Source organism: Festucalex cinctus, chromosome 9 (genome assembly GCF_051991245.1).
Source record: "Festucalex cinctus isolate MCC-2025b chromosome 9, RoL_Fcin_1.0, whole genome shotgun sequence".
Lineage (NCBI taxonomy): Eukaryota > Metazoa > Chordata > Actinopteri > Syngnathiformes > Syngnathidae > Festucalex > Festucalex cinctus.
Genome location: NC_135419.1, coordinates 22,639,777 through 22,651,434, shown reverse-complemented (window position 1 = coordinate 22,651,434; position 11,658 = coordinate 22,639,777). Strand labels below are relative to the sequence as shown.

General features: G+C 38.7%; 1 long non-coding RNA gene across 1 annotated transcript; it reads right to left on the bottom strand.

Moving 5' to 3' along the window:
• Positions 1–705: 705 nt before the first annotated feature.
• LOC144026125 (uncharacterized) lies at positions 706–3,606 on the bottom strand. Its single transcript, XR_013285051.1, has 3 exons — positions 3,476–3,606; positions 1,020–1,127; positions 706–829 (listed from the first exon to the last, which is right to left on the bottom strand). It is a non-coding gene; the product is annotated as an uncharacterized LOC144026125 (long non-coding RNA).
• Positions 3,607–11,658: the final 8,052 nt, after the last annotated feature.

The following is an 11,658-nucleotide window of genomic DNA, read 5'->3' as shown; positions in this document are numbered from 1 at the left end:
TTCACTCACTGATCCGTTCGTGAACCGGACATGGCAACACGTTCACCCACTGACTCGTTCACTCACTGATCCGTTCACGTCTTCGCGAACGAGAAGCTTCCTCAGTGACTCATTCCTGAACACCAATAATGAGGCTGCATGTGTAGTAAAATCCACGTCTGACGCTAGCTTCTGATTGGTCGTTCACGAAGACTGACGGCATGAGCGTGGCTGCTCTCAAATCAACTGAAAAGAGAACAAATCACTTCAAGAAGTGACCCGTTCACTCACGTTCACTGAAAAGATTTGTTCTAAAGAACGAATCGGTCGTGACCGACACAACACGATACATAACTGTTTGCACTCACACCCTTTTACTCTCCTTGCATACACATTCTGCGTGGTGTTCAACACAAAATATTCAAATATAAAGTATATTTAAACCTAGAACACCAACATTAAAGTTAGTAACACAATCATTAATCAGGTATGTTTTACACGATATAATATCACAGATAAAATACAGTTTTCATCAATATATGTAAACGTACACTGCTGTAATGCCAAACTGTAGTACTATTCTTTACATTTTCCAACACTCTGGACAATATCATGTTAAAAAATAAAATTAAATAAATGGTACCCTGGGGGACAATGTAAATAGGCAACACAATTACTGAATATATGAGAAGTGTGTGTGGTTGCTGGATTATTGTCCACCTGTTCCTGTGTACGGTGTCTCTGAGTTTCTGCTTCTCGATGTGAATAAATTGATAAAATCTTATTTGTGTCTGTGCCTTTGGGATCCAAACCTTTCAGCACACAACAGAGACCTGGTCTTCCTGCATCACTGACAAATGTGGGAGAGAGAGAGACAAAAAAAAAGGGCATTTTTTTGAGCGGGGATTTTTTATTATTATTATTTAAATGATATGAATTTCCTCAGAAATTACCATTAAGTGATGCATAGTCATAGCCATTATGCTAATTATGGGTTACATGCAAATTCTAGGTCAACTCTAACTTCCCTTTTGCCTTACTTGCAGTCTGTACGGGCAGAGTCGTAATCGGGAGTCGGATGGGCAGTAGATGTCGAGGCAACAGGTCCTGATGTGGCCTTTCATCTGATGGTAGGGCGACCACAATTTCTGTGACATATTTTTTCCATTTATGACTTGAAGTGCTTGGCCCAATGCCATCATTATCATCACTTTGTCCTGGGATGTATGTAGGATGTGTTTTCCATAAGTGCACAATTTTCCATCCGAGCTATATGTAAACTACGTTTGGTAAATGTCGCTTGTTAAGTATAAAAGGTCTTATTCCATTTAATGCACAATTGCCAGTTGGTCCCTTTCTATCCTTTTGCCCATTTTATGTTCACATGCTTGTTCAAATAAACACTGATCTTGATCTTGTGAAGGCATTCAATTGTAAGTTTGAGTTTTGATCAAATGCAACACGGATATTGTTCGAGGGAATGGGAATCTATTTTTCACTGATAGACTAATAACTCTAAAAGTGTGGATATTCATTAAAACGGAAAATGATTCCCAGCCCTAACACTAAAATAAGACACAGTATTTATGTAAGTTTAAGACCCTCTCTTCAAATACTGTTATGATAAACTTTCTCTCTTATCATGAATATACGTTCTAAGTTAGTTGGTAGTAACTTATGGAATACTTATAGCTAGAGGAGTATGAATGTATTACACTTTACAAGGTGACTGAATAAACAGATCATGAATGCGATCAAGAAATCGGACTGAATAATCGCCATCGCCCGTTTCTGTAAGACAGTGGTGTCCAAACTACAGCCCGGGGGCCATTTGCAGCCCGACATCCATTTTTTAGTGGCCTGCGACATATGCTAAAAATGGCATTTGACTCTGTTCAAATAAAATAAAAACAAAAATGTTTGGCGATGGTCAAAGTAAGAAGGGAGGGTGTCGAAAAACACAGATGCTATTAAAGGTTATTTTAGGTAACTAAAACTAACGAAATAAACTGAAATTCAAAAAACAATTTCGTTCACGAAAATATAAAAACTAAAATGCTTTTTAAAAAACGAAAACTAACTGAAATTACATTTTATGTTTACAAAACTAACCAAAACTATAATTATAGCAAAAATGTCTTTCGTTTTAGTCTTTGGTGTGATTTTTAGTAGATTTATTTTGATATCAACCGGAATAATGACATTTGAAAGTATGTCACACAGAAGTGATGTCATCTAGCAGCAGCCAATAGAAAAGCACCTCCCATGGTGTTTTTTTTTAAATTTTACGCACAAGTACTACACATTAAAAAAAAAAAAAAAAAAAACTAATACTAATGCTGAAACTAACTAAAACTAAACTAAAACTAAACATTTATTAAAGAACTAATAAAAACAGAACCACCCTGAAATTTAATAAAAACTAACTAAAATTAAAAATTCCCAAACTATAACAACCCTACTGCCATATTACAAATAAATTGGTTTATATACTGTAGCAATTTTCTAAATATGCAAAAGCACAAATAAATTATTTGTAGAATTTTTAGGACTAAACACAATTTAGCTTCATAACATTATGTGGCCCCTGCGTCCTTCTGATTTTCTGTATGTGGCCCTCAAATGAAAAAGTTTGGACATCCCTGCTGTAAGAGCATTAAAGGAATACTTCACTTATTTAGCCCATTATAGCAATAAAAAGTTAATATTTTGTATATAATTAATTTGATACTTTTGATTATTTTTCACGTACAATTAGTACCTTTAAAAACACATTTTGCAACTTGCTGTCGACTGAAAATGACATCACAAGGGCTCAGTTAGCACAGCTCACTTGTTTTCTAGGTTTGGTCATGTGATATTCAAAAGCTGAGCTGTGATTGGTTACCTGAGCCCTTGTGATGTCATTTTCAGTCAGCAGCAAGTTTCAAAATGTGTTTTTAAAGGTACTAATTGTACATGAAAAATAATGAAAATATCAAATTTATTACAGGCAAAATATGACTGACAAAAATGGCTAAATAAGTAAAGTATCCCTTTAAAGGATTAATTCCGCATTGATAAGTGTTCCCCCACACTTTGACACAGTAAGTGAAGTATTGTTATATTAATGTGCAATAGGGCATACAAAGTGCATTTTCATCTAGGAAATGTTTCACTTAATTCATAATTAAGAGGCTTTTGCTTGCTTTGTGTATGAAATTTGCTGCAGTATATCACTAAAGCTACCTTGCCTTGGAGAAGGCGTTGAAGTGTTCGTCACCAAGACAGTTTCTCTTTTTGGTGAGCATGAGTTCTACACTGAAAAATCTTTCGGCTTGTGCTTTGGATGTTGTTGCAGCGTTCAAGCGGATTGTTGCATCTTGAACTCTTGGAAAGTGGTGAAGGCTTTCAATCACAGGAGCATATTTAAGATCATCTTTTACTTCTGTTCCCACGTACATGGCTGCATTTGAGTCATCAAGCTGTGAATCAAAAGAAAAATAATCATCCTCACGGAGCGGCAGTGGCGGCAGGAGCTGGATGAGGATGAGGCGTCTGGGTTGGAGGTTCCTCAGAGAAGGAGTTGCATTCTGTAGTGAGCAGGACCTTAATGAAGCAGTGAGCCAGCAGCCAGCAATGAATTCCTGGAGTCGAGAGTGGCTGCAAACCAGCTTTTGATTGCTTTCATGATGATGTCAGGCGGTTCATCAGTCATCTTTTATAATCCATTTTTAAATGTGAGGGTTTTGGAATTAGAATTTCCAAAGTTGGCTAAAGCTTACCGTAAAAACAAACAAACAAACAAACAAACAAAAAAAAAAAAAACGCAACTCTTCACTCTGACAAATGTCAAGGCCTACGCCGGTGAAAAGTTTCATGATCAAACAGTAATCGTTGAAAAACTGGTAAGCCGATTCAATCACTTGATTTAATCAAACTGTGTTCCTATTTTATTGATGTACTGTAGCAAGGTTCATTCCAATGCTTTGTGCATAGGCATCATGGAATGATTTCCAACAAGTTACTGTGGGAACGGGTTAGTTAAAGTGAGTATCATTTAAGAATCTCGAGGCTGGGCTAAGTGTCCTTTTTTTTTTTTTTTTTTGGAAATGAAAATATGGCGAACACACAAATTTGTAATTGGTGAGTACATCTCAATTTACAACTACCTACCTACTAGGGATGTAACGATAATGGCAATATCGTGATATCGCAATATTAAAACTGCCACAATATATCGTCATCATGTCACGATATTAAAAGCAGCACATCTGTTAAAAAAGGCGAGTTGATTTCCATTTGTGCAGTTCTAGCACCTTCTGGTGGCTAGTTTTTTAGTGCAGTTTAATTTTCACCAGCCATGTTTTGGCCCTTCTATGTTTAAAATCCACATTAATGGTCACAAAAAGTGGAACGTAACATGCATGTGAACCGAGTCGATATGTGTAGGAACTGAATGTGTGCTTACATTAGAAAGTACCTCAATATATATATTATATTTATGTTTTTAATAATTTACAAATATTTTCCATTGCTGTATTGTACAAAAGCACAATATTCAGTTTGTTTTAATATGAGTTGTTTTGGGTTTTTTTTTACAATATTGTGACTTTTTTTTTTTATATATATATCGCCAACCTCCCACAATATCGTGATAATTATCGTATCGCAACCTTCATATTGTGATATCGTATCGTGAAGTTAGAATATCGTTACATCCCTACTACCTACCCAAACCGAGAGCTCACTTCACATCAATTATAAAATGTACCGGAAATTTGGGAACTGGAACTTGATTAATTGAATTTTCATTCATTTCAGTGGGAAAGGTTACCTCCATTTAAGAATGTTTCAACTTACAAACAAGGTCACAGAAACAAATACAGTAAGTTCGTAAGTTGAGGTACCACTATATTTTTAGCTGTAAAGGGTTCCCTCATCCTCCTACAATCCTCCTTTTCTGTGAGAGATTCAAAATTGTACAAATATAACTGCTTAGAAAACCTAGAATCATGCACTGCTGCATCTCAGGGTTCCAGACTGCCCCTAAATGGTTATATATATATATATATATATATATATATATATATATATATATATATATATATATATATATATATATATATATATATATATATATTAGGGGTGTGAATTGCCTAGTACCTGATGATTCGATTCGTATCACGATTCACAGGTCACGATTCGATTCGATACCGATTAATCCCGATACGAATTTATAAGTCGATTGTTGCGATTTTTTTCATTCAAATTTAGAAAATGCTAATCAGTAAGCTTGTAGAGTGTAAGATTTATATGAAAATGTATGATTTATTTATCTGAAATTTCAGTCTTATAGAGGTTGTAATCTGTTTCATGTTTGAACAGCATTAAAATAAAATATTAAGGCTTAATGTTCCGTTCATATAACATTCTTCCATGCTCAAGGTGTGAATCCTAAAAAAAAAAAAAAAAAAAAATCGATTCTGCCGATTATTGAATCGATTCGAGAATCGCGCGATGTAGTATCGCGATATATCGCCGAATCGATTTTTTTTAACACCCCTAATATATATATATATATATATCTATATATATATATATATATATATATATATATATATATATATATATATATATATATATATATATTAGGGCTGGGCAATATGGCCAAAAAATAAAATCTCGATTTTTGCATTCATTCAAAAATTACGATTTTAATCGATTTTAACCTAATAAATCCAACAAACGTTTACTTAAAGATTTTATTTATTCAAAAATAATTCCTGTGCAAAATGTTCAGACACCAGTAACGTATACTGATTCTAGATCAGTTTTAACACAAAATTACATTACATAATTTTTTTGCCGACAAACTCATGCTCCACTCTTCTTCTCATTTTTCATTCATATGAAATTTAGTGGAAATAAATATAAATCAAATCAAACATTATTTATATAGCACCTTTCATACATTCAAATGCAACTCAAAGTGCTGAACAACTAAAAGATCCATAATACAATAAAAAGGAAAAGCCCCGCCCCCCATGTCCCCATGATCGTACCCACAGACACACACGCAAACCACAACATGGTGGGACACAGAAGAACCCTGTGAGGAAAGGCAACCAGGAGGAGTTCATCCACACTGAGAGGGATGGCGGCCAACCACCACAGAGAGGAATGCCATCCCAGAGACCGCCGGCCCATAGTGACCGAGGCCCGCTCCAAACAGACTGGGGCCAAGGGGCCCCCGGGACAACCGCCTGCCCGCAGGAGAAGAACAGCCATCCCCGCCCAGTGTGGAGGCTCCCCCATGAGAAAACACTGGAGCTCAAAACTTAGTAAATACCAAATAAAAACATTTAAACACTAAAACAGTTAAACACTATGAATAGATAAATAAATAAATAAATAAATAAAAGGCAAAAACAAAGCTAAAAGACAATATAAATTAAAATAGCTAAGTAAATAAAAGGGGTTAAAAAGAAAAGAGATCAATCAATCAATCAATATTTCTTTTGCAAATCAATTTGTAATTCATGTGTACCCCCAAAATTTCAGTTTGGGATTCACTCTGATCCTACTTTTGGGAGCTAATTTCAATGTTACCCTTTTATGACATGAACTTCTTCATTTACTATGTGTGATAGTAATTTCTGTTTAGTGTGCTCCCTCTACAGGTGAGGAGGTCCTGTAACTTAAAAGGAAGTATGAGTGGGAGGTTTTTGGCTGGTACGCTTGGATTTGTTTTGCACGTGGCGGTTTGTTTGCTTTCAACTAGTGGATTATTTGCTATTATTTTTACGCAACAGTGCATTCAATTGCATGAAATGTCAGTGACAAAAAAACAAAATCATTTGTATTTTCAACTCAACACATCTGGACATTCAATTTTTTCAAGTGTCGAAAACAATCAACCCCCGAATGCATAAAGTGAATTCATGTTTTAAAAAATGTGTTATACTGAAAATGGATGGCGACCAGTTCAGGGTGGCCCACGCCTCTTGCCCAAAGAAACCTGGGATAGGTTCCAGCACGCTTGCGACGATAGTGAGGATAAGCGTTACAGAGAATGGTTTTATTTGATGTATTTCAATTGTATTTGCACCATGGAGGAGCAACACTCCTATTATCCAATAATGATAATAAAAGGCAGGCAAACTTCTTTCCTACTTGCTTCACATTGTCATCCAAGTGAGAGGGCGTTTTGGGTCACACCTAAACTACTCTAGCAAATTGCAAACTCAGTCATTTTCTTGTAGATGCAGTCTTTGAGCTTGTTTCGCAACACTTTATCTCTCTGCCCATTTCCCATTAGTGCCTTCCAAACAAGATTGGATAGTTTAAATTAAGCAACAAGCCAGTGAGTAAGGGAGAGAATAGGAGCACAGCTGTGCCTGTATAATTAAGTTTACAGACATGTTGCCTTCGCTGCCTATATGACTCATTTATACTTGTACTGCAGGCCCACTGAGCATGACATGACAAATGATTAGAATGATTAGGCTGTAGGGATCGTTTTAATTAATCCTGGGAGAAAAGGTAAGTCTGATTCCTGCTTCCATCTGCCTGTTGGCAAAGCACAATCACTCGACCCCCTGTGGATAGCAGATACATTTTTCCTGTTAGAGCAGTCAAGTCCATAGTGTTTTGTCCGGAATGTGTCTCTGATGCAACAAAACATGCAATAAAAGCAGTAAAAGAAGGACACGCTAATCATGGAAAATAAAATCAGTTTGTATATGGGGGTGAATCTGCTACACGTTTTATAGGGCTTCATTTGTATTAGCCCCACATCAAAATGTGGATTTTGCAAGCAAAATGGATAAATTAGCAAAACTACGAACGGGCACACCACACTTATGCAGGAATTAAATACCATGACAGAATTCCGCCATTAAAAAAAACAAAACAAAAAACAAGTGTGCACTATTACAGAGAGAAGCTTTTTTTTTCCCCCCACTCATGCAAAAATGTAATTTTTGCACAGTTAAATGCACGATTGTTGTTGCACCTCATCACAATAACAGTGCATTGACAGCTGGAATACGTTGAAACTTTTATTTTGTAAGTGCTGCTGGAAGTGGTGATTATTGACGACCAAATGATCCAACTATGCCTGGCTGCCGATAAAAGCAATTTGCCAATGTTTTCTGTTCCACCCAGAAAAAAAAAAATATACGAAAGAAAAGTAAAGCCTTAGACACTGATTAAAGGGACACTTGACTCATTGAACAATTTTCAGCAGTGAAAAGCTCATATTTTGTCCAGAATTAATTTGACAACTTCATTATTTTCCATGTGCAATTAATACCTTTAAAACCTATTTTTTCCTCTTGCTGTCAACTGATGATGACATCACCTGTGCTGAGGAAGTAGGTAACGACCAATCATGGCTCACCTGTTTTCGGGTTTGGTCAGTAAACTGAGCCATGATTGGTTGTGACCTACTTCCTCAGCACAGGTGATGTCATCATCAGTCGACGGCAAGTAGGAAAATTACTTTTGAAAGGTATTATTTGTACATGAAAAATAATGAAGTTACCACATTCATTATAGACAAAATATTCACGTTTTACTCCTGAAAATGGCTCAGTGAGTCAAGTATCCATTTAAAATCACCAAGTTAACTAACATGCCCTCCACCACGGACAAAGCAAGCAAACATTGTTTCTGTCTCTTGTCAAACAGATTTATATGCATTACTGCCACCTGATTTAGAGTGCAGATGCTGCACTGAACTTGTGAATTTGTCATCTGAATGAACTGTGACATCCAAACCGAGATAGTTCTGGACGAATACATAAACCGTTACACCTCTGACATTGTGTTCAAGTTCCAGTTGCTGTATTCCTTGAAATCAATTGCAAATATCCAAAATGTTAGTGTATATTATTTGTACATAAGTGTGCTATGTGTATTTGCCTGCCTATTGAAACTCATAAAACTGTACTTGTGCAGCAAGGGGTTCAAATCTTCTTACTCTTGTCATACTGTACATTTCACGCTGTTCTTTGGACCTTTGAGTGAGCATTGCATGAGCCATTCAGCTCCGACCATTATCTGCTCCCGGCAGTAGCTACGGGCCCTCACACACACTGAGCATCACTGCATGAAACCTAAGATCCCAGCAGAGCTAAAGAGGAAAAGAAGAGGCTGCTGGGCTGGTGACACATTCTGAGAGAGAGCACGGAGCTACCAACATTGTCTACTAATATCATGGGAAACGTCCACACTCTGTCAAATAAGATGGATGAGCTATCAGCATTAATCAAGCTGCAACGTGAGTAAAGAGAAAGAAGTCTCGTGTTTCAGCGAGATGTGGTTGAACCAGGACACACCAGACACTATTGTCTCCGTGGAGCATTTCACACTTGTCTGTGCAGACCGCAAACTGTCAGAGAGAGGCAAAGAGGAAGGCGGAGGAGCTGTGAGGTTTTCTTTTGTTGTTTTTGTTATTTACAACAGGTGGTGTAATACTTGGCTCATCACTTATGAAGCCCCTACCCTACTGAGTGGCAGCTCAACGAACGTAGCGATTGTTGCGTTTCGTCAGGGTAGGTCAGTTCCACTCAGCACTGATGCCCCATTCAGATGAGCTTGTTTCTACTCATAGACAAAGTTTATGTTCCATCACTTGCATCAAATATGGACGACATGAAAGATTGAGTAACAACTGTCTTCTGCCCTCAGTTAGTGTAACTTAGGCAGCGAGCTAAACTTGTGAAAGAGTTCCAAAAAAAATAAAGACACATGGTTGCTGTAGCCGTGGCTCTTTACTTCCTTCTTTAGTATTTTGTGATACTGCAACATACAGATCAAAACAAAACATAAGTGCTTCTGTCTAAAAAGAAATGTACAGCGTAAGCAATACCACTTAACATCTGCTTAGCACAAGTAGGCTAGGGCTGGGGAAAAAAAGTCAACCAAGTCGACTAGGTCGACTTTAAAAATGGGTCGAGTGGAAAAATTTAAGTCGACGTTCCGCCCGGAACCATGTTTGCGCCGCAGCGGTCCATGGTTCACACAGCGTGTGTTGCGAACTACCGTACATTGAGGAGGACAGGGTTTAAAAAAATGACTCCTGGCACTCCCCTAACAAAAGACAAAGAATGTCCAGATTTTGGGACCATTTCAAGAAGATTGAGAGGACAAATAATTATTTGCAAATTGTGCAAATACAACAATGGCGTACCATAGCAGTATGTCATCAATGATGCAGCATTTAAGGGGAAACATGCATATGCAGTGTTTGAAGAAACCAGAGCAAGGTAAGTTTAGTTATTATTATCATTATTAGTGTGATAATATTGCTATTTAGAACGCAAGGCACTGCACTGTGTAGTGACTGAAAGTCACCGCTTAAGGCGCCGCTAGACGGCTGCGAGTAGCAATGCATTGTTAAGCTAACCGTCTAACTCCACTGGTCATTCTCAACGAGATATGCAGGCAATATGGCACACAATATATTTCCTTTCACATGCACGCACATTCGCTGAGCCGCTACGGGTAACGAACGATCGGGAGGGTAAAAAAAAAAAAAAGTCCACATTGAAGGAAGTTGACGAACACTGTGTGTGTGCGTGTGCGGGTCTAGGTGTGCGTGTGTGTGCGCAGTTAGACTGTAAATGGAAGACTATTGTACAGGAAATATAATACAATGGGTATTTATATCCAGATTATCCACTCAATTTAACACACGTTTTAACATTTGCAGCCTCTAAACTTAAAAAAATATATAAATAATAATAATAATAATATTAATAATAATAAAAAGTCAATTAGTCGTTAAAAATATGAGAGGGAAGGTCGACTTTAAAAAAGTCGTTAGTGACAGCCTAACAGTAACTTTAGCGCAGGTTAGCAACTAACGGCTAATAGCTACGAGCCACCGTTTTTAAAGAGAGTTTGTAGCGAGCAGTGACGGGAGTCGGAGGCAGAGTGTTGAAGTCCGGAGCCAAAGACCGGCGGTTTATTGATATCAGCTTCTCATCGTTTAACAGCAACAACAAACTCCCCCTTCGTCCCAACGTTCTGTGGGTGAATTATGTTCTGATCACTACACAAGCCCCCCCAGAATTCACCCACAATCAAACTCCGGATGACGGGGCGGCAACTGCCGGACCCCTGCGGGTACAGGACCCAGGGAGCGAGGGCGGGAGGGACACAGCAGAAACACCAGAACAGACCCGCGCACCAACTGGCGGGGATGCAGGAACAACTGGAAGGGACCCCACACGGTCCACAAGGCGCAGCCCAGGGGGGCGGCCGCGGCGGGGGGCGCGGGGTGGTCCAAGGGGTCAACATGGTCAACATGAGCCGGTTTAACTTGCAACCCGGTGTCGGAGCCCCGAAGCGACTGGGTGTCACGGTCGGAAGCCTGGTCGGCCGACATCCGGGAAAAGTCGAGGCCCAGCTGTATCGTGTTGACGGCTGCCCTGGACAGACAATCCGCGACCACGTCGTCCTTGCCAGCGATATGTCGGATGTCCGTGGTGTATCCAGATATGAACGGCAACTGTCGCTGTTGCCGCGCGGACCACGGCTCGGACAACTTCGACATGGAGAAGGCGAGCGGCATGTGATCGACGAAGACCGTGAACTCACGGCCCTCCAGGATGAAGCGGAAGAGGCGGAAGAACCTGTGGTAAAAAGTCACCATCCCGAGGAACTCCCGAAGACCCTGGGCCGTCCGGG